The 24206-nt window shown below is 41.7% G+C and overlaps 1 protein-coding gene across 1 annotated transcript in view; it reads right to left on the minus strand.

The window, feature by feature from the left end:
* ZBTB20 (zinc finger and BTB domain containing 20) overlaps positions 1-22287 on the minus strand; it is a 36082-nt gene extending 13795 nt beyond the window's left edge. The window contains exons 1-2 of the mRNA XM_057364220.1: positions 22230-22287; positions 14463-14650 (exon numbers count right to left, since the gene is read on the minus strand). The gene's annotated coding sequence lies outside the window, so the exon portion shown is untranslated. The remainder of the gene's footprint in view (positions 1-14462; positions 14651-22229) is intronic.
* Positions 22288-24206: the final 1919 nt, after the last annotated feature.

A 24206-nucleotide genomic window follows, 5' to 3' on the forward strand; every position in this document is an offset into this window, starting at 1 on the left:
TCCTGGAAGATGCTATAGAAAATGTGGAAGTGCAGCAGTGAGGTACATCAAGCATGGCTTGAGGCAGTTTTCTATTTGCCAGTTACCATGCAAGACCTACACAAAGCTAGAAAGTTATGGCTTGAAATGGTGAGGTTTTTTTTGTTCATCRAAACCATAAAAAATAACCCCAAGAAAACATGTGATGTAGTAGAACCAAAAAGATGTATAGAATAGTGAACACTGCAGATCATACACAAATGGCTACGATGTACATTAGAAAATGCATTTAGTAAGGTTTTTTTTCTGTACAGCCACTAGATGTCCCTTTCTGCAAAGCCAATTGCTGAAAGTCTTAATGCTCTGATAACTGAAGGATATCAGAGAATTTGATTTTCTCTGGTGTCTTTTAAAATCACAGTACCTCAAACTCATTGCACAGTAATGACTACCATTTCTASAAACACAGTGGTGATGAAACCACCACAGCTACTGTAACTCAGCAGTAGCTCAGTGCTTCACCTGAAGCAAAGCTGCCTAGGATGCTTGAATCCAAACTTTTTTTTTTATTTTAAATTTACTTGTGCTCTTTCACAGGAATTATTAGCAGAGTGAAACACGGAGGCTGTGTCTTGCTTTCATACTTATGGGGAATAGAGAGTAATTGTCTTAAATCCTTGAGAACTGGTGGGCTTGCTGAGACAGATAAAGTTTTTCCTCAATCTTACGCAGTAGAATTCAAAAAATTGTGTGGCAACCCATTTCATCGATGTCTCACTTAGACAAGATCAATTAAAACTAGCTTGGTGTTTTTGCCTAGTTTGTCTTTCTGAAAACCTTCTCAAGCCTTGCATTGTGAAGGACATGCACTCTGAGAGATAGTGGAAAAGCTGAAGGTGTTGCACCTTGTACACATTATGGTATCTTTATGTTCTTATTATAAAAATAACAAATGCCTCCCTAGTTGAGAGAACACCCTGGGCTCAGACTAAGATGCAGAATTAGGCTTGGTAGGTGGTCTTCCTGCTTCTGTTTTTCTGTGCCTCAGTAATCCAGCCACTAGTTCCTGGGAACACAACAAACTGAGGTAACCTGCTCCTTCTGGAGACAAGCAGGATCACCTAGTCTATATYCTCTTCCTCTTTCATGTGTGGTTTCGGAAATACCTAATCCTTGGTCTCCACAACAAYTGCTGGATGACCACAGCCTCCTGTTTGTATCAAAAGGATGCATTAGGTTCTTCAGACAGTCATGCAGTCTACTCCTTTTCCTCCTGTGGAAACAATTTACCTATAGTATCTCTTCAGAAATTTGTCTACCATGTTTGCAAAAACAACACTGTGGATTTCCCCTCCCWGCCCAGACAGACTGTCTACTGTCTTTCTAGCAAGAAAGATTTCTTAGCATTTAACTTTGAAACTGATTACTCAACCCTTTYCCCTAACAGACAGGGAGAACTATAGACCATTTTCCTCTTTGTAGCAGGAAATACATATCTCTCTCATATACTGGAAGGTGCCTCACTTTTCTTAAGACCTGTCTTTTTTATAAAATACAAACTCAGTCTCCCAAATCATCCTCATTGATTATGGGCATTCTCCTTATTCTTATCTTCTTCCATCTTCTATCCAGCTAGTCTTTCTTTCACTTAAAAAGCAGCCCTAAAGTGGATTAAGTACTCTAGCTGAGCAAGTGAATGGACGAATTGCCTATACACCATTGTCTTGGCTACTCTTTAAAGACCTTACAGAATAAATAACCCCAAGCAATCAAAGCTCTGTTATCAAAACAGATTTTCCTTAAGAAAGATATATRTGAGGAAAGAATCCTTAAGTTGGAAAGAAAATCTCAACTCTTTCACAAACAGAACAGTTCAGTAGAAACACAGCATTGCCATCACATGTGAAAGCTACTATAGCTCCACAGTTTCCAGAGGAAGTTCTTATTTCTAGGCATTAGTGTATTATATTCCAAACGTTGCACCATAATAACCAGGGGTGCTTTCTTCAGCTCCAGTGACCTGATTTATCCCAATTGTTAAAGCTTTGTTTTSTATTGTTATCAAGTTACTTACTCTAAAATAAAACTGGATTAACAGAGCAAAAATTCCTCTAGAGTGTTTAGATATACAACATTTGTCCTGCACCAGCTTCCAACTCTCTGGGACCAATTTAGTGGAGTAACATTTCTTACACTCAAGAAGTGACCAGAATTCAAATCCTGAAAACCTGGCAATRTCTGACTTCTCAGTATATCTCAAAGATGCCAGAGAGACCATTTCAGCCATGCCTGTTCAGACTGATGCTTCTGAATATTTGGCCTTATTCTAAACAGGGGCCTGCAAGAAAAAAAAAGCATCTATGGAGTTTCAGGAACATAGAGGAACATTTGTATCCTCAGCAGGAGATCTGACCAGGAGTAGCCCTTGCTTTCTGTTGCTTTAAAGGTTTGCTGGAGTTTTCACCCAATCATCTGCTTGAACATCTTGAAAATCAGTATCTCCTTCTATAATATCTATCCAAAACAAACACCAGATGACACTACACAAATTGCCCTAACCCTACCAGATTGTTGTTAGAATCAAAATATGTAGCAGTCTACATTTAACAGGAAGTACTGTATTTTTACCAGCACAACATCTATTAATGTGTCAGTAATACACTCTATGGAAGGAAGAATCACTGTGTTCTGAAAGCTGTCAAACCTCTCTAAATTTCGTAGCTAATAACTGCATTTGTTTGAAAGACAGAAATGCATGCACACATAAACACAACCTTATTCTCCAAGGGCAAAACRCACCAAGGAGATAGCAAATAAGAAAGAGTTTTCTTAAACTTTTTTTCAGGAGTCTTTTCCAGCAGACTAGAGAATGTTCTGCAAATTTCCTATGGATGATTTATTCAGTTAATTGCCCTGTCCTTTTTAGCATTTACCAAATGATGAGATATCCAYTTTACATAAAACTGAAGACTAAACCATAGGTGTTCTGTACATAAAATGGCTTCTACACCCATAAATYCCCAATGCCAAGCATAAAAGCTTCTGTTTCAGCCTCGAGACCTGGAGGGCAGGCAGGGAGTCACCTTCCTATGCTTTGCCTGATAGACCTCAGGAGGTGTTTGTTGGCACTAATCCTTTCTCTCTAAAATCCACAGGTGGCAATGGCTGTGCCTCTGTTTGCTCCACACTTACTATAAGGACAGCATCCTACACCCAGTCCTGCAGGACTGCCTGTCTCAAGGAATTTTAATAGATTTTTTTGCATCCTTGGACAAAGAATACAACAGAAAGATCAAGAATTAAGTCCACAGGTCTCTTCAAGTTTTATTCTCCAGGCTTACAAAAACCTAGTTTTCTTCTCAAAGTACTCTAGTGCCTTAATTCCTCTATTCCTCTTTAAGGTGAGCATCCTACTCACAATTGTACAACACCAGGTAAAAACTGGCTCCAATTCATAGTGGTGTAGTGACCAAATGCTTCAGTGTTACAGCATGTTCACCTATTTTTAAATTAGAAAAGTATTACTTTTTAAGCCAGGATATTTATTTTTCTCACTTTCAATCCAATTTGTATACTTGCTATTTTAGAAAATCCAAAGATACTTTGAAGGTGGTACAGGCAAAAGCCATTTTTTTTACTCCCAGACACATGTTTGGGATCAAATATCCCTCTGCATCAAATAGTGGTGCCCATGTACACCTAACCTGTTTATCTCAGTTCCTTTCTCAGACCTTGTCTGCAGACCATCTAYAGCCATGCCATGGTATCCCCCTAGCATAGACACAGACTGCATAGACACAGATGAGGGATACTTTTCCTGTGCTATCTACAACACCTTCAAACAACTTGTGTGACATTACAGAAGCAGCCCTGGAGCCCTCACCACAGCTACTTTAAGAGGGATTTCAACTGGCTGCGACCATATCACTACAWGGATGTTAATTTGCATGCCCCAGTCAGTTGTAATCTATTTATGCTAGTGAAATATAAGTTTTCYATGTAGAATTTTAATACTATTTTTTAAAAATGTAATGCACAACTGCCCTCTTAAAACAGGGAACAGAGAAAACAACATCTCCACATGATGGCACCATTTCCTAGGAAGAGAAGCGATGCTGTGCTCATCCCTTCTTCAGTAGGGAACATTTTCATGTTCTACATGAAATCTGTTTCAACCACACTGTCTTGTTCCCAGAGAGCTCATGCAYGATCCTGCCAAGCCCCAGCACAGTCCAACTGCTTTTACTGGCTRTAAGTTTAAGGAAGTTTGGCTCTTTAAAAATCTAGGTGCATCTATTGCTCATTTTCCTTCCCAATGCCCGATGCTGTTATTTGGAGTGCATGTTTCACTGGGGGACCCATAGCAAGAGAGTCACTGAGCAGGGAAAGGGTGAGATGGGACAGCAATGCTGGTGTGAGCACTCCCTACTCAAGTCTTAGCGGGGTGCTTTTTGGGATTAAAAAGAAAAAAAACAGTAGGCAAATAAGGTGATTTGTTTTGCTATTCTATGGTCCTGATTAAAAGATTACTCTAGTCCTTAAGAATACCTCCACTTGCTTTTAAGGCTTTTGTTTACATCTTAATAGTGTATTTCAGACTGAATAGCCAAAAGGAAAGTAAGGATTGCTTTTGGTTATCTTGATATGGGAGCCTGCATAAACTTAYATCCTCTCTCAGAAACATTATTTAGGGAGGAGAAGGGGTTGGGGTTGGATGTGGGATCTGTGCCTGGAGAAGGAATAAATAAGAAGGATAATAGGGGCAAATATATTAAAACATTTCTCCGAAAGAGACAATTGCTATTCCATGAACTCTTTCACGTTCACTCTGTATTGTTAGGTTTTCCCCCAGGCAGAAAGACAAGGAAGAAAGCTTATCAACCTGAGTGTGGTTAAATACAGTAAGCCTGAAAGCTTGTGGGCTTTGGTTAAAAGGAAAATATAGATTAAAACCTCTTAAGGTTTAGAAGGTTTCTATTCAAGATAGAATCCTCTACAGGGAGTGTTTGTAGCAGTCTGTTAGGAAAAGGGTGCTGACAGTTACAGCTGAGTTTTGTGGGAGAGCCTGTGGAAGAGCACTGCTTATTTCCTCCATGATTTCACAGAAAAGCCTTTCAGTGTAGGAGATTTTGTTCTGGTCACAGAACTGTGGTTGATGGGAGAAACAAGGGATGGATGAAAAATTGTAAATGCCAGTCCTCAGGGCTGAAAAAAGGATTCTTTTATCTCTTCCAGTGCCTCTGTCTCAGCCTTGAGTAAAGGAAAGCTATCACATGAAAATGCTAGATTTTATTTGGTTATTTTTTCCATTTGTCTTTTTTATCTACTTGTGAAAGGGTAATTGTTAACTAATACAACTGGGTGCTTTGGTGAATATTTCAACTTAGAAATATCGTGAGACACATATTCATACTCTTTTGGACTGTGGCTTCTTTATTTTGAGTTTATGGGATGAGTGTTCAGGCCTCCTTATAATTCAGATTTAAATATCAGTGGGAAACAGCACATGCTCATGTCTACAATACTGAAGGCCACARGAAATGTTTCTGTCCTCAGTGAGACCTCTACAATCTCTGGGAACAGACTTATTTCCAAAATCATCTACTTCGTTTTGAGGAATATAAATGTATGGCAGAATGCTTTAAACTAATAAATCAAGGCAATAAGCAAGAACACAGCATTSCTGGGTGGCTCGTGCATTAAATGCACATTGTCAGTTCCAGTGCTTCCCTCCATTCCCTGGGGAAAAAGCCCTGGAACTACATGTATACACAAGCATTCAGACACCAACAGGTGATACCAATGCAGTGCATGAGAGTTATTTCTCAGGTCTGCCTTCAGGCACATTCTACCCTCTACTCATCCAAAAGCACTAGAGATAGCATCTGGGAGTTTTACTTTTGAATACAGGGAATATGYCCTGTTTTGAAATGTAGCACAGGATCAAAGCACAAAGTATTCTTGTTAAAATTGACATGGTTGCCCACACAGGCATGAAACTATGAGAAGTCCCTTTCTCTGTTTTCATTTCTTATATCATACCCCTTTTCACACAAAAAATTGCTACTTTGTGGGTTTTTTCTCTATCTGKGTAACATCAATAAATTACACGTTATCACTCCTATCATCTAGTTATAAAGAGCCTTTCAAGATTTTTAATAGATGCACAATATTGCTACACTTACATTTTCACTGGTGAAGAACTCAAAAATAGCTGTTGTGAGATTACTCTTAATTTATACTACTTCTCTCTCGTGGGCTTTCAAGAAGAAGCGTTTCACCACATGTCACAGATTGATATAGAGTATATATTGCACATCCCAGCCARGCAGAGATCCATTCAGTGTTTAACACAACAAAGCTGGATGAGTAGGGGTTCTAGGATTTGTTTATCTCTTTCATAGGTGCAGTTAATTCCTCAAGGAGCTACTTGTGCTGACAGATTAACTAGAGATCTGAAATTCTCTTTGTACTCTCCTTCCTGAACRGTAGACACATAAGACTGGATCTCATGTTATTTTAGCCTTGTGAATGACTCCATGGACAATGAAAACAGCCACAGAAAACAAATGAAGAGATGGCACAATGGCATTCCCTCTAGAAACAACAGCACTCCGTGTCTTTGGGAATCCAAACACACAGTGCCAGCCAGAACACGCTGCTGTGGTCTCCATGCACCGGGATGTCAGGCAAACACCCTGATGCAAATGAAGCTYAGTGACATTCTGATGGCTTACAACTGACTTTTACCCATGGAGTAGATCAAACACCGTGTTTCTTGTGAATGTGATCTTCCCCCACAACACCTCCTAGCACACTTTATAAACATTAGTAGGTGGTATTAAACAACCTCTTGATTTTATGTTTCAGGATCTCTCCCCATTACCATGTTAAGGCTTCAGTTTWAAAAAAAGGTTTGAATGAAAGAACTCCCTCTGTTCAGTTGTTCAGTAGAGAACAATGCAAGAATTGTTTTGTTTTTCTCTTTGAATATTGGTTTGACCACACCTTGCTCTAAAGTTTCTGAGGGGGGGTCACAGCACAAAGATTACACGGCTATTCTACCACAGGTAAACAAAAGAGGAGAAAGGAACTATGGAAGCTTAGAGGAAAAGAGCAAAAAGCTTCAATGCTAAACAGTTCGCAGAAAAAGAGCGGGAGCTCACCAATATGTTTTTATACTTGTAACTGTTGAGTTGTGCAGTTGCAACAAACCAGACAATGAACGCACCAGTCAATGTTTCTCAACGCATGAAGGTGTCTCCTTAGAGCACACAAGGGACTAACCAAGAAAGAGCAAGCACTGAGCTACACAGCATTTTAACAACTKCACAGTAGGACAAAAGGAGATGTAGATGCAACTGCTTTAGTTTCCTTCAAGCAAGAATCACCTGTCAAACGTTGAAGTGTTCCTCTGCAGACCATATTGGGGAAATGGCACATTTGGTTTAGTCTTCTCACCCAGTTAAGACAGAGGAGATGACAGCAGTAGCATGTATGGTTAAGACATGAAATAACAATGATTGGCATTACTATGTTTGACATGCTTCAAGCAGATCGCAAAGTGACGGTTTTGTTATGTGCAACTTTGAGAAGAACAACTATTGAATGGAAAAAAAGAAGAGGAAGTTAGTCAGAAAGAGTCTGAAAGGAAAAGATAAGGAAGTAAAATCTGTAAGAGCAGCAGGGAGGTGGCCTTAATAATACTTTAATAGAGTCCATATGCATATCCAAGGACAACAACAGAAAAATGAGGAAGTAGAAAATGCTACAATGCTTAAATAACAAGGTATAAGAGTTCATTAAAGCTGAAAATTTATTCTTCCAAATATGGAAATCATGCCCAAGTGACATTAATAGAACGARCATAAACTGTAGCAGACTAGATGTRAAACAAAGATTAGGTAGGGCAAAGAGGAAATTTAAAGAAAAACTCATGAAAGGCATAGAGACAAATAATGTAATAAAACACACATCAGGCAGAGAAAGTTGAAGTTTACAGAACARGGATTGTAGCTGTAGACTATGTGGATTGATAGATTAAGTAGGCAGTGTGTCAACTAGACTAGTATCTATGAAATCAGTAAAGGTAATCAAAGAGGTTACAGAAATTCTACAGCAGAATTGACGTTATTGCTTCAGTGTTCAAGATGGAGTATGATGGAAGAAGGTAAGTTAGCTCAAGGGGAGAAGAAGAAAGTACTCTCTGAAGACATATTTAAAAAAATCCAACCCAAACCAAACACAAGCCTCACGCACAAAACCAAACAAACAAAATCCMAAATAYTGAAAAAAATACTGGAACATCTTGATATGTTGAACAGCAATAGATACCTGTACATATTCATCAGTCTCTCATTTCATTGAGTGAAGCAGTTGAAACACCCATCCAATTTAGATCCCTCCATTACAAGAAGGATTTACTGAAGTTCCTCACCTGAATGAATGGTAACTAAAATCTTGGATGGGGCTGACTATGAAGACATGAATAAGCAAACACGGAAACAGACTGGAGACATCTTACTGGACAGTCACAGTGCGTCTCAGTGGGTGCAGCATGACTTACAAACACCACAGCTCAAACAACCCAGTCACCTCAAGAATGGAAGCTATGGAACTGTAAAGAGCAATAAGCCTCATCCTTTACCCTGGTATTTGGAAAGAATAGATACACTGGGAACATATCTTCAAGTGTCCCCTGAGATCAGGAGAGTCAGGAATGTGCATGGCAGTTTTAAACCAAAGCTGAGACTATGCATGTAATCACTGACATTTCTCTAAAAGGAGAGCAGTATGAAAAGCACCGAACACCACAACCTAGCATCAAGACAGTATTACAGGGAACCATTATTCAGGATAATTAGATAAATTTCCAAAGGCATCTATGTATTGTGAATATAAGTGATTTATGCATCAGTTAAAGCTGGGCTCCAAAGTGACACAATTGCTTCTGAAAACATACTCACTGACTTCATAACTGAAGTACCATATGCTGTTAGTCATTTCTCAAGAGATGAAAAGCCCGAGAGACCAACCTGACAAAACTTACTTAGTGCACTGATTAGAACACAGAGACCAGCTCCCACCAGTAGCACAACATTTTACACTGCCAATTCTTCACTGTATTGTGATGACTTTTCAAGAGGAAGGGTGAGATCAGCTTATAGCTATACATACCTGCACTTGTACTTTTGTCTCAACACAATTCAAGCAACATGTATCTGCTTYTATGAAAACACAAGTTATTCCTCACTGATATTTCTTTGGTAATTTTGCAAACAGAAATACAAGTGCACAGGACATGGAAATCACTACTGCTAAAAAGAGAAGCAGTTACTAAACAAAATTTCAAATGTTCTGCAAGAAGTAAGTATAATTAAGTGTTGTGACATCAGTATTTGAGAACTATGGATATTTTTGCTTTCAGTTTAGCTTTCTACAGAAAAGGCCTGTATCATTATTATTATATCATCTAAAATAGATATCTAAACATACATAATTTCTTAGGTCACCAAAACCAACCTAAAAATATTCAACATTAGCTAAGACATGCCATACTTAGATAATCAAAAATACAGCTGAAATGACTACTGACATACTGTCTAACTCTCTAAATTAGGAAGCTGGTAGAACCAAGGTCCCCCTTCTCTTCACTGAGAGTGGAGACCATTTCAAATCTCCAGAGCATTTCCTAGGGAATCACAACCRCACATTTCCAGAAGGAGAGAGAAGATCATAAGGGCACGTAACTATTCTCCTTCTGTCACAGAACCTCAAAGAGAAACACAGGAAACCTAAAAGGTGAAGATGAGGCCAAAGCATCTTCAGATCTATTCAGCTTCTATACCAGCCCCAGGCAAATCATACTGGCAGATTCATGGGAAGGRAATGCTGGCTCCCTCTAACTGCTCAAGACCATGAAAACCCAGAGTTTCCACACCCACTCTCAATGTTCTGTGAAGTTCAGGAACTTTGAGAAGTTCCCTCTCTGCCTCTTCMTGTCATGCTGGAAGGCTATGGAGCCACAAAAATCAGAACTTAGAAAGAAAAAAAAGCAAATACTCTGCTTAAAAGTTCCCATCCTGTGAAAGCTGAAAAATGCTGGAATTGGACCAAGTCAGTCACGGWACTTGAGCATGTAGGGGCAAAGAGTTCAGATGTGGTCTATCATTGACASTGTTTATAAAGCCTGTTCTACTTAATGCAAAAAACCTCTCCAATCCCTTGCTAAAATGTCACTTTAGAAAGTCCTCCCTTATTTCAACAACTTGCCAATGATTGTTTAACAGGTTTTTAWAAAAATATTCATGCCTTACTTTCMTTCTGAACACATTCCTTAYSAGAATCTCAGGTCCCTGCAAGAAGYCCRTGTTCTCTAAAATCATAAAAATTGCTTCAGAAGTTTTTCCAGTGATTGTACAACCTGCCTCTCAGTCCCATGGAAACTCTTTGCAAAGATGTTGCTTTTGTCTTGTCTGGAACAAATTCCTTCACAGATGGACCATCCAATGTCTAAGAATAACTCTTTTAACTATCAATAGAGACAAAGAGATTCAGTTGCACTGTTCCCGTGGGATTCCTTTGAGTTTGGACACATCTGTTAAGATGCATACATCAGAGCTTGAATGAAGTWTTTGTCTGATTGTATCTTTGAGAACTCGTGAAAGTTTGTGCCAAAATGATCTTATCTCTCGGCACTTGCAAAACATATATAGTTATAAATGCTTTCTGAAAGGCTCCTGAAATAAGTGGTCTAWACAGACCAAGCCAGTTTAAATAGAGCCCAGTCCTGATGACCTTCTYCCTCTCAGCAAAATCTTTAGACACTTTACTTGAGGCTGTTCAGCCTTTGAATTACAACCTTATGAACTTTATGAATTCTCTATCTATAAGCAAGGAAATATGTGAAAAAATGCAAATAGCACAAATCTCATATGCTTTCCATTGCTTTTTTCTACAGAGCACCTTTACAGAACAACCTGTGCTTGTCCTTACACAAACACCTTTCTTTTGGGTAAGCAGATATATCTGTTTGTGACAGCTGAGTAGCTAGAGGTATAACTCGGYTGGAATTCTATGAGCTCATTCTAACACTTAATTCCAAATTAATTCAAAGTGGTGTTTTTTATCTGCCAAGCCCTCCAYGAAAACAGTTACCTCAGGAAGCACCTCTTCCTCTAAATCATTTCTCCAATTGCATTGCATGAGTCAGCATTTCCCAACACTAAAGGAGATCAGACTGGACACAATGCATCCTGTGTTCTGGATTTAGCTTTAAGGATTCATCTGTGCTGGAAATACAGAGTTCAAATCCAGAAATCTAGGACCCAGTCCTACCAGTGGGAGAAACAATGCAATTTCATTTGGAATTAGTGGCACCAGAAACAGCACATAGAACATACTATGCTACAGAATTAAACCCTAAATTATGCAGTGCATTACATATGACTTTACCCAGGTTTTTTTTTTTTTTTATTTTTGCTAAGTATTCATATTAGTAAGGCTAGCATTCAGACTACTGCTTTAGGCTTTCTTCACCTCTGCCTTTTACAGCTGAAGAGCAGATGGCTATCATAGAGTTTTTATTTCCTATGCTTGAAAAAAAATTCTGATTTGAATCATTCCAAAAGCACCCTGATATTTTAAAGTAGATTGGCTTCTGAACATGTCTCGTAATAATAAATATGTGGTCTTGTTTTCTGCCAAGCACTAGTGACTGTGCATGCAAAATGGTCAGTGAAGATTTCACATTGATTTGAATAGGTGGCCCATAAAATACAAGTTTTTTTTTTCTCCCAGATACATGAACGAGGCCTTATGAAACCATCTGTACATCTGTGCGTTTTTCCAAGAATTGATATTCCCTACCATGCTGACTCTTTCTGGGTGTTTCTGGTATTTCCAGTGMAAATTCCTCTGAAACTTCCTGTCTAACTCTAGTTTTGAAGTACTTTTGTACTACTAGAAAACTCTCCAGCAGAATGAAGAATGACCTTTGAAAATGAAGCATCTGCCCAGCTATGGGGAACACAGGCAGTAGGATGGTCTGGGCAAAYGTGGGGAAGCAATGCTGTGTTGTTTAAGGTAGTGGAAAGGACAGGAAGTCTTGCTGGCCCAAAGAAGAAAAATATCACCATGGGTCCAGCAGCTGAGAGGAAAAAAGATGTGGCAATGTAGCTCTGAGAAGAGGGTAACAGGAGGACATAGAAAGGGATKCTAAAGTGAGGGGAAAGAATTGATYCAAAAGACAGGGCACATCAGAGCTGTGGAAAAAGCATTTGTAACGACAGGGAAGCCCGTTTTTAAATGTTGGAAGCCACAAAAATTAATCTCGTGTCCATGAACATATTCCAGCMCTAAGGATTGAGGCAATATTAAAAAAAGAAAAGAAAAAAAAATCACCACAAAACATGCTAGAAAGCTAAATATGCAGTAAATATTCATCATGCCTCAGTTCATGTGAGTTCTTGCTATTTTGTAAGGGCATGCCAAACACTAATTATATGCATACCACCCCTAACAAATACAGTCTGATAAAGGTCATGAACCATCACAAATAATTGTAAGCTTTTCTATTGGTCTCAAAGCACATAGAACCAACTAACAGAGATCAATACCACAAGACATCTCATTATTTCCTGAATTTTTGCAGGACTCTAGCTAAATTTCAACAGTTCACAAGATAGGACAATATTAATTCTGAAATTACTATAAACCTATTTTCTGAAAAAAATCCCTCACACTTTCAGTGTGAAAGAGCATCTATACTTGGGCTGGCATTTATTCCTATTTATAGAATAGAATGGTTTAGGTTGGAAAAGGCCTTTGAGAWCATCTGGAAGGTGATCTCATCTAGGGGCATTAAAAACTTAGCGGTCTAAAAGACTGTCCACAGAACAGGTAGAGCATGAAGAACTGCAGGCTCCACCTTCCCCTGCTGCCCTCTTCCAATATTCCTCACCCTCAATTTGGCCACTGCAGAAAGCAAAAGCAGGAGTTCATTCTCCAAGTTCCCTACAATCCCTGCTGGCCTCTGTCCTAAGGTTGCTTTCATGAGTTTCCATTTGTACTGTCAAAAAAATCAGTGTGAGGTTTCAAATCCCATTTACTAATGAACTCTTTCATCTTTGTGAATGGGATAAAGGGATTCTTTGTTTGAAAATAAGGATTATTTTTTCTTGTTGTTCTGCTAATTTTTTGCATCTTTTCACAAGCTTTTTATTTTCAGAAAACATTACAAGACAAAAATGCACCCCAGTTTTAACAAAGAGCCTGACATCTCCAATTTGAAGAGAATTCTTGTATATACTAAATWGCATGCTGCCTGCTGTTCAATTGTTTCACATCTCTTTCTTCTCCCCAAATCACCAGGTGAGATTTAAAAAAGTCTCCCCAATGTTTACCAGCTCTATTAAAATCAAGATCTCTAGCAGAAGCTCATAATGAATAAAGTCAGAAGCCAACAGGAATGAATTGCAGCTAAAGTGATTTTGATAGTGATGATCCCTATAACCTGGCTGCTTCCAAGCTTGGCCCTGAGGCAGGATTTTTAAATTAAAAAAAGAAGAGGATACACATACTTTTTAATCTGATTTTTTATTGTCATGCCCTGATTTTTTTTTTTTTACAGCCTCCGAGCTGTTGAAACCTGGTGTCATCATCTTTCTCCTTTTTCCCCCTCTTGTAAATTTTACAACACCCTAAACCACTATGGAGGARATAAACTATATATTCCAAACCTAGTGAGTGATGAGACTCACATTACCCTGCACATTCTTGCCCAAGAGACTTCCAGACAGACACCTCTATGAAATGACAATGTTTTGAAGAGCTGACAGGCTAAGATGGCTTTCCAAAAYCCAGTTTTAATGATTCCCTCCCTTATTTTTGTTTTTTATGGCAAAATGGAAAAGAACATTATCTAAAGGCCAATTAACCCATGCTGAATAATCTAAAAGTGAATGCCTGCAAAACAAGGGCCTTAAAGCTGGTACAACCACACAGGTCCAAAAAGATTTTCCAGACTCTCACAGACTGGTCCTCTCCACAAAACACTCCCCTTTCTTCATGGAAATACTTTACAGAGTAAATAAGAGCCAGGCACTTGTTTCCAGCACAGACTGAAACCCCCCAGTTAGGAGATCTGGTTGGGTAATGAAAAGCATGTGACTACCTGGAGAGGAGCAGCAGTTCTAACTGGACAGGGACACGCTTGAGGGGTCTTTCCTTTTTAATTTGTAATAAGCAGCAACCTGACCCAACAACATGCTCTCAAGCCTTCTCTGGCTGATTCCATTATCACAACCTTAACACAAAAATGTTCTGCTCCAGCTGTAATTCCCAAAGAAGGGAAAAGGTAAGCCCTGAGGAGGTCCYGCTTTTGACATTATGGAAAAAGCATCCAACTGGAAAACTTGGTCCACAGTAAGGGAAGGTGTTTTCAAGAAGCCCAGCACAACCCAGCAGCATGTTGGTGTACTCACAATCAGATGACCCTGTGTGTGCGTGCAGGTTTGTTGGTGAATGTGGAGAGTGGATGAGGGCCGGGCTCAGAGAAGGAACAGCTTCAAGGTTCAGGCAGGGAAGGCCYGGCTTGGCGCTGCATGCACCCGTCTGAGTAATCTCATTCTCCTCAGACGCCTTCTGGTTTTCAGCTGTCTTGGGTTTCTTCCTGAAAATAAACAAAGAGACCTTTGAAGGGACTGACTGCATATTTGGGAAAAGGCATTTTTAGAATCTGTTAAAGATAACTTTCTTCCCCCACCACCACCCCCCTCTCGCCTCTCTTTTCCCTTACAGGGAAGGAGGCAGAGAAGACTTTCCTCCATACTTCTTGTTTGGAAACAAGCTGCTCCTTGTTTTGACTCTGATGCAATGGCCCTGAGACTGTGTTACAGCAAATAGGCCAAGCATGAAGCTCCTTATTCTGCCCCTACTGATGACATATAAAATGAAACTCGTCCCAGTAGTTTAGACAGTCAGAGCGCCGTTTGACAAATATTAACCAAGGCTGTAGCATTCTGAATAGAGAGAGTTATACAGAAATATAATAGAATTGTCTGAAAAGCAAACAAATATGCAAGTTCAAAACAAATCAGTGCAGAGACTTGTTTTGTAGGGAAAAAGCACTGAGATAATTTTGAGATGCAGAGGTCATGTAAGTAAACCATTAAGACCTGCAACCTGAAACAACTGTCTATAAGCACTGCGCACACGAGCTCTCAACACTTCCCTCCACTCGGGACCTCCAAGGAATTAAGCCTCAGTGTTACCTCAAGCAGGTAGTCAGTGACCACCTCGGCTTCATGGATGGAGAAGGCGAAACACCGGGCAAAGGGGGATGTCTTGAATCACACAGCGAGCACTCGGAACAGGGCGGCGAGCACTGGTCTCACTGTCCCCGCTCCGCTCTCAGGTGCAGGTGCTCCCTCTGCGCTTCCCGAGCCAGGGAGCTGCTGCCAGCTCGGGATGCGGCTCTGGCCGGGGACACTGCCTGGGATGCAGCCACTGTCCTGGGGACACTGCTTGGGATGCGGCTCCGGCCGGGGACACTGCTCAGGGTGCAACTCCGGCCGGGGACACTGCTCGGGGTGCAGCCATGGTCTGGGGACACTGCTCGGTGTGCAGCTCCGGCCGGGGACACTGCTCGGGATGCAGCCACTGGCTTGGGGACACTGCTCGGGATGCAGCTCCGGCCGGGGACACTCCTCGGGGTGCAACTCCGGCTGGAGACACTGCTTGGGGTACAGCCACTGGCCGGGGGACACTGCTCGGGGTGGAGCTCCGGTCGGGGACACTGCTCGGGATGCGGCTCCGGCCGGGGACACTGCTCGGGATGCGGCTCCGGCCGGGGGACACTGCCCGGGATGCGGCTCCAGCCGGGGACACTGCTCGGGGTGCAGCTCCGGCCGGGGAACACTGCTCAGGATGGAGCCTCCGGCTGGGGACACTGCTCGGGATGGAGCTCCGGCCGGGACACAGCCACCCCGGCCCAGGATGCGGCTCCGGCAAACACCCGGCTACTCCCGCCGCATGCCCAGGGGGAGAACCGTGGTGATTCTAGCGGGAGAGCAGAATGAGCCGGGCAGGCTGGAGCCATCCCAACGCAACCCGTTATATCCTGCCGGAGCACCCCGGGGCAGGTCCTGCCTCCCATCTGCCGGCAGCGCCTTTGGACAGGGCGGGACTCTCCTCATGCGGGGCCAGAGAGGGACTCTCCTCATGAGGGGCCAGAGCGGGACTCTCCTCATGAGGGGCCAGGGCGGGACTCTCCTCATGAGGGGCCAGAGCGGGACTCTCCTCATGAGGGGCCAGGGCGGGAGCCCCATCTCCCCGCGAGTCTTTGCCCTCCTGCGCCCCACCCGGGACGAGGTTTGAGAGCTGCGCCGTCCTCTCCATCCTTAACCCGACTGTTCAGCGTGGAGAGCGCCGTTCTGGCCCAGGGCGAGGCGGAACAGAGCGGGGCAGCCGCTTACATAAAGGCCTTATATAAGGGCGGCACGCCCGGCCGGGGGCAGGGCCCGACCCGCCGCCATTGCCCGCGGCCGCCGGCGGGGGGCAGCACCCGCACGGCCCGGCCCGGCCCGSGGCGAGGAACGGAGCGGGGAAGAGAAACTGCAGTTGGAATAAAAAAAATAAATTAAACGGGTCAGGAAGAAAGAAAACAATTCCTTCCCCCATCCGCAAAGCTCCCCTTCCCCGCCAGGAGGTGCTGGGCGCGGAAGGGATGCCCCGGGCCGGGGTGCGGTCGGGGCTGAGCTCTGCAGGTGAACCACGAGCAGCGATGGGGTCACACCGATAACCCTCAGCTTCTGTCAGCCCTGGTGCGTTTCGGAATACSGGGACTACAAATCTGCACGCCACGGGACGGGCAGATGGTATTGCGGCTGTAAACTACGTGTCCATTATAAATATGCTCAAAATACACTGGCTGAAGTCTAATCTGATCTAAACCAATAGCACTTGACTACATGGACCTAACTTAAAGTTAGRGAGGTAAAGTACTGTACTAGTATTTTCCACTGTAAATGGAAGGAAAATGAAAGCATTTAAAAGTGTGGGTTTTTTCATGATGAGTAAACAGAGCATCTTGTTGCTCCAAGCTTGGGCATCTTTCCTTCTGTTCCCCGTCCTGTCACCAGGATCCATCTCTTGCTACACAGATGAAAATGCCTGAGACACAGAGCTTATATGTGGGCATGTATATTTGATAGTACTGTGTGGTATCAAATGGATGGACTGTGTGTGTTTTGTTTGTAAAAGTCTGCATGGATCTTTGACACGATCCAAATGAACTCTGGCACACCTTCACACACCTCATTCCCAGATCCCAGGACATTCCCATGTGCAGCCAGCATACACTGGGGACTGCAGGAAATCTGTGCATCAGCCAGTGAGTTTTTACAGCATTGTTACCCAAGCAGCTTTCATACAGCAGACGTTTTTGGCCAGGGAGTGAAGGCTGTATGTAGCCTTGGACTCTGGATGCACAGGGCAATRAAGTTCCTTGCACCCAGGAGCTGAACTGCTGTATTTAAGATCTGTTTTCAGCTCAGAGTTACACACTTGGAATACAGCCTCTGACTCCTGCTCTATATCCACACACAAAGCCGCCTACCCTGGGCTGGAGACTCYTGTTATTTGCAGAGTGGAGGCTTAGTCTGAGTAAACAAGACTTGTCAGTCACTAGCACAGCCATAGTTCTGTTGTTAAACCAAGTAATGACTGATGCTTCATCCTGTGGTTGATCCTGCCTGTGCCTCCCAAGCCTTCAAAACTCATTAGAGGGACAGGTTAAAAAATACTGTAGCAACAGTGACACCAAGGAGGCTGTGCAAAGGAGACAGTGACACCAAGGAGGCCCCAGCTTTCTTCCTATCCAAATCCATGTATTTTCTACTTTGCTCCTAAGGCTGACACTATCTTACGAAGATGCTCCTGTGTCATCACCTTTCCACATTGTAGTCCTGCAGCTTGGTGACTTTTGCTCCCTTGGATGGTAAGGATATAGCAATGGTGMTGACTGGCACTGGAGATGACACCTCTCCACAGCATTTACTTTCTCTCACTGTTCAGACATGCTCTGGGTATCACCATCACCTGAAAGGAATGCAGGCTTCCACAGGAAGAAGGATAAGGGAATCAGCAAAGTCTGCTAAGGATATGAAGAAAGCTTCCCAGAAAAGAAAAATCCTGGAGACGCTGTGATCAAAACTATCTAAGAAAAAACCCAAAGTTCCCCAGTCTGCAATGTCCAACTACTGTTGCCAGCAAAGGCAAAGCCAGAGCAGTCTGACTGTTGCTCTAAATATATTTCTATCCTTTGTTCTACCTTATCACCCATACAGAAAGCTCTTATTGCCGTGATCTTCACCTATATATTCTAATTAAAAATTTTTACATTCTCTTCCATAGTCCACTTCTATTGCTATCTTTTTGCTATAGTCTTCACAGGGAGARTTGTTAAGTACTCAATCAGGTTGTGGCATCTCCATCCTTGGAGATTTTTCAAACTTAATTGAACAAGGCCCTGAGTAACCTAAACCAGCTTGGAAGTCAGCTCTGCTCTGAGCAGGGAATTGGACTAGAGACCTCCAGAGGACCCTTCCAACCTAATTTTTTTCTGATTGCACACTATTTCTATGAACACTYCCATCAGCAAGCTCTCTATTACTTCTTCATGTTCTGGAAGGTAAAAATGGCACACTAATTTTGGAAAAGTGGGAATTGTTATAGCTATGTCAAAAACCCTGAAAGAACAAGGGTAGGAGCAAGAATGAAACAAGTAATAAATATTGTTTGTGGAACCTTCCCAAATTATACATACTTACGTCCCATACCTGGACGTTATTGATTAGCAATCCTGTGTAATTATTTCACTAGTAAGGGTCAATCTACCTTGCTASTTTAGTTCTTGTGACTATGTTCTTATCTACATACTAATCCTGGAAAAGAGCTATTTGCTATTTCTTGTTAGTAAGGGCAATAGTTGCCATGTTGGGAATGTAAAAGACATGGGAATGTGCTCTTGGAGCAAGGGGCTCCATTCTGATCTCCAGTTATCTCCTTCTCCCCACATACAATGTGGTGCATTGTAAGTCCTTTCCAATACTGAACTCATTCTTAACATTATCAGAGGACCATCATCATCCTTGTTCCTTGTGAAGAAGGGCAGAAGGAACTATAGCAAAGAGGTGGCACTTCTGTACGTGGAATTGATGCGCTGGGATCAGAATCCCAGGCGCTGGGAACAGAAAAGATTCTGACCTTTCCAAGTCTAGAGGGTCCCTGCAGAATTCATAGTTGCTACTGATTTATAAGAGATTTATCCAGTTCATTTCTAAACATCCTATGTACTCTATCACTTTAAATTTCCTATACTATGTTCATCTACTTTCCTTTTGTTGGTGTTCATTTTCAKCATTCTCTTATATTTATTGTGCTATTTTTCATTATGGTAATTTACGCCACTTAAAATATATTATCTTCTTTCTTCATTGTATGCTCTCTAGTACTCAATAGCAAGCTAACTGCGTCCACTGTCATCCCTGAACTGAACTGTGGGTATCAGTACTTGCCAGCTCATGTGTAAAGTAAAACATACAATCACTGCCATAATTTTCTTTCTGTTTTCTTTCAGCATCTTTGTTGTTGCTCTGAGGCATTCCCTCCTTTCCACCTAACTAACATTGCACTGTCATACAACAAGGTCTCAAATGGTGGGCAACTCACAATGATGCAGTGATTGCAATGATCTGGGCACTGGCTGTAAACTAGAATTGGCTCCTTTCTGTTTAATTTGAAGGCAGAATGGGTAATATTTTAGATGTCCTAACCTCAAAGCTATCTAGAAACTAATTACTAACTCTGAGCTTTGGAATCCCTTTAAAACCCCTGCCACACTCCCCCTTTCTTGCTGCCACTCTTGCATACAACTTTCTCTCCCTCAAYCCTCCGCTTGCTCTCCACAGTCGATTTCTTTGCATGTATCTCCCTTGCAACCATTACTTGAGTTTGGAATGAATTTCCCCTGGATGAGTTAACACGTTCTCACAGCGGGGCCAGCAAACCAGGTTCCTGTCAAAAATAGACAGTGTATGTTGTACTTCTCACACAGCAGCTATAACRAATGCTTGAACCTTCCCTTACAAGGGGAATAGCTCTCTGTCCTGCAGAGACATCAGGTTAGCAATGAACAAATTAGCTCAGGTATAGGAACCAGTGTAGCTGTGCAGAGCCCACAGTAGCATCCTGGCTCTCAGGGGAAGCTATGATAATGTGACTGCATGAGAATAATACTACATAATGAACAATAATGAGGCAGTTTTCAGCCTCTGAATACAGGGAGGGCTGGGTCACCAACCAGACCTTTGTTCGTCGCATATTAAGCAGCACAGAGGGAACATGCCACAGGGTTGCTGATGTTGTTGTAAGTGCAGCTGCTGGCTGAGTCTGCCCACCCATGTTCCAGGCATTATTTCACCTCTTCACAGATATGGCATCACGTTATAGTAAGTGCCCTCAGGTCAGAGATGCCTGTAGTGTCCAAGCACTGCACTTAACTCACTGGTGTAGTTTGTTTGTAACCTTAGTAATTCACAGAGGCTGTAAATAATTGGAAAAAAAAAAACAACCCCAAACCTCTGGCTTTTCAGATTCTAAAAATAAGAGTGTGAAAATAGTTCATGTCTGGTTTTAAGCAATATTTTCCCTGAGTGTTCTGCTGCACATTCTTCCTCTGCCTGTGTGCGACTAACACAGCTCCTGATATCAGTGCTTATCACTGCCAGTGTTGTGTCTCTTCCAGACATGACACTGACAATACATATTTAGAAACTGACAAAGTAAAGAGAGAGAGAGATGAATACAATCATTGAATATAAAAAAATAGGCCTGAAAGAACAACAAAAAACCACTGAAATCTGTCCCAGRGACCTCACCTCAAAATTCAGGGCACACTGAATGCCAGAGCTGAGGGAGAAGCTTCCCAAGACAAGCTTGCTTTCAACCACCTGAGCCATCACAGTTTTCCTGCCAGAAATGTTGTTTCAGTAGTTAAAAGTCCTGCACGGGCTGACTGCCTGAATATTCACACAGCTTCTCTGATGATTTTGCAGCCACATTGATCTTCATGCTGTTGCAGCTACATGACTGGCAGTTTGTTTAAAATCTCTGATTGCAAGTTTGTGTCATACAATGGAAAACACAAACTCCTGAAAACATCGCCATAAAATGTAATATGAAAGAGAAATCCCAGCAGAACACTGCAAAGCAAGAATGGGAGGCACGGAGAACTGACAAGAGAGACCCAATGTTCTAGTGCAATAAAAGCCTGGAAAATTTAATCAACACAGAAAAGTAAAATAAACTCCAAAATCCCTTACAGGAGACTGATTAACATAATTAAATTAAACTCAGAGATTAAGTTAAAGTAAGATTGAAACTTGCTGGGTCCTTTTCAGGCCTTAAGTAGGGTTAATATGGCCCAAAATTTGTTCATTTATTTCATCTAAACCACAAGTCTCATGAGAGTTGGGTCCTGACTACAGAGCTTGCCTGAYTTGCAACATCAGAGCATCTCAGCTACACTAACACTGTGACAATACAGGCAATTACTGAGAATTGAACAAAACAAATCAGAACTATTATATTTACAGGGGGAAAACTACAAATATCAGACAAACGGTCATTTCAGACCATGATAAAACCACAATGCAAAGTCAAAATTCTCTCAGGCAACTTCACCTATGTAATCCAGCCAAATCTACCAAATCATGATGGCATTAAATCATAAATGACTCAAGGCCTGGAAAGAGCAGTGTAAACCTTTAAGCAGTTGCAGTAGATTCCATCTATATTGCCTAAAACACCAATGAGAGGAAAGGTGTCTCATTRAAAAGTAAAAAGAATAAAAAARAAGATAAACATTGSAAAGACAAACATGGATGAACCAASTAGAACAGCAMGAACTAGAGCAATAGGTAGGGACAACCTGCCAAACTAAAAGACACAAGCAGATCAAACCAGCCATTGCTGAACTATGCTGTGAGGCTATGACTTAAATATTTAACAGTTTTTTATTGACATACTTTTTGCCCACATATTTCCTTGCAAATTTCAAAAGCAAAACTTAGTTTACCCTCATCAGTAAGGCTCACAGGTGCTGCAGTTTGTTTTTGTTTTTTTTTAAGATGTCTTTTTTTTTTTTTTGCTGAACAAGAAGTCTTTTATAAGAGATAAAATATACTTACAGTGGTTTCCAAATGGTATCACTCTTCAGGTAAATTACTCCAAGCCTTGGACCTAGTGCAGACGTTCATTGGGGCAGGGAACAGAGAGAGGCTGTGTCTGTACCAGGAAGAATCAAAAGGAAAGGTCAGGGGGAAATAATAATTATTTACCGAGAGCAAGAAAACTTGCTACAACTCTAACTGGCATTYTGTGCTGTGAGCACAGCTGGCTGCAGCCTGCTAGTGCTGAATTCTTCCCACTTCAATCCCTCCAGCCCTGGCTGCAAACGACCACRGAATCAACCCCCAGTTAGCCCAGTCTGCCCATGCACCCTAATCTGGTGAAGCAAGGAGGAGAGGGAGGATTAGCCACCAGAATTGTTATCAGTAGGATTCCTTCTGAGAAGTTGCTCACTCCAATGGCATGAGCACGGAGCACTGATGGAGAGCTAGCACAAACTTGGCACTCAAGTGCATCTCATCAGAACAACAAGGCCAGTCCTGTTCTGAGCAGCAGCAAACACTTCCTCAGGATTGAAAGGCAGGAAAAGGAAGGAAAAAATCCTCCTTCGTGTCTTTTGSTGTCTTTAAATCACAAAAAGCAAGTCTCATATCAAAGCAGAAACCCCATTTTTCTCCCATCAGTCACCTGGTATACTGCAGCGACACCAGGGAAGTAASTTATTGTCAGCCTAGCTGGAAAGGTAAAGCTCAGCAGCAGTTTTATCTCTGAAATCTTCTGAGCCAAAGAGAMATTTGGAATCAATGGACTAAGATGGAAAGGGATCCACAGAAAAACYTCAGCTCCAATATTAATCAGATGATGATTTCAGCATCCAGATCTAAGTTTTTGGGAGTATTTACRTTTTTGAGGGACTTGAATCCCTCCTCAGACTAAGAGAACTCCTCCTTTGGTAKCTTTGGTAGCTTCTTATAATCGTTGGGTGGCTCACTGTGGATGTTGGGAACATGTCTGAAGTGGACATCCAGGGACAGAATTAAATACTGTGCACTTCACCTAYGCAAAGAACTCTTGGGACATGAACATATTCAGTCCTATCCACAGTGAAGCTACTGGTGCTACTTCCATGAAAAAATGCTTTTGCCTACTCTGARCAAACCAGAAAAGTAAGTATTTGTTTTATCAAAGAAATCAAGAAGGTGAATGAAAAATAATAAGAGATGTAATTGTTATTTCACAGGTAGCCAATGYCACTGTGTCAGTTGGAATTCATGTCTGAAAATGCAACACAATTAAAAAATCCACTGTTTGTGCAGCAGGAACGCTGCAATGAGCCCCAACACACAATGAATGATTTTAGATGACACTGTAATAATGTACTTCACAAAATATACATTCAGTTTTATGTTCAATTCACACATTTTGTAATGACGATGTTTCTTAGTGACTGGAATATATATTAAATTCTGATTTCAACAGTCTACACAAAACCTGGCAGCTACATTTCACAGGGACTCAAGCAAACATTTTCTTTGATTCCAATTTTTTTAGGTTCTCCCCTCTTGGAGTCTGCTTTGAATTGCAAATTAAGTAAATTCAAACATACACACACACACACACACACACACACACACACACAAATCTACAACTTAGTCTGAACCTCTGAGTTTCACCGAGGCTTGGGAGAAGAACCACATGCATCAGGTTTAGCTTGAAAGAATTACATAAAACAGTGACACCTTTGACCAGAACCAAGGAGTGAATTTCAAAGGTGCAATAAYGCCCAAGGATTCTGTAGATTTAAGTCCTTGCTAACACTCAGCATGGCTTACTTTCAAGCTCTCCTTCCCACTTCCATATATGCCCCACCTGTTCTGTTAAGACTGACCTTGCTTCTTATATCCACTTTGCACACATCAGTCTGTCTTTTATGYGGCTGTTGCTCACCTTTTTAAGACATAAATCCCCTGTGCCTTAAAGTCAGCCTAATACTTCAGATAATGTGCGTTTTAAACTTGTACTAGAAGCAGAAAAAT

The sequence above is a fragment of the Malurus melanocephalus genome, unplaced genomic scaffold (genome assembly GCF_030028575.1).
Source record: "Malurus melanocephalus ecotype Western Australia unplaced genomic scaffold, MMel_1.1 scaffold_36, whole genome shotgun sequence".
NCBI classification, from domain to species: domain Eukaryota; kingdom Metazoa; phylum Chordata; class Aves; order Passeriformes; family Maluridae; genus Malurus; species Malurus melanocephalus.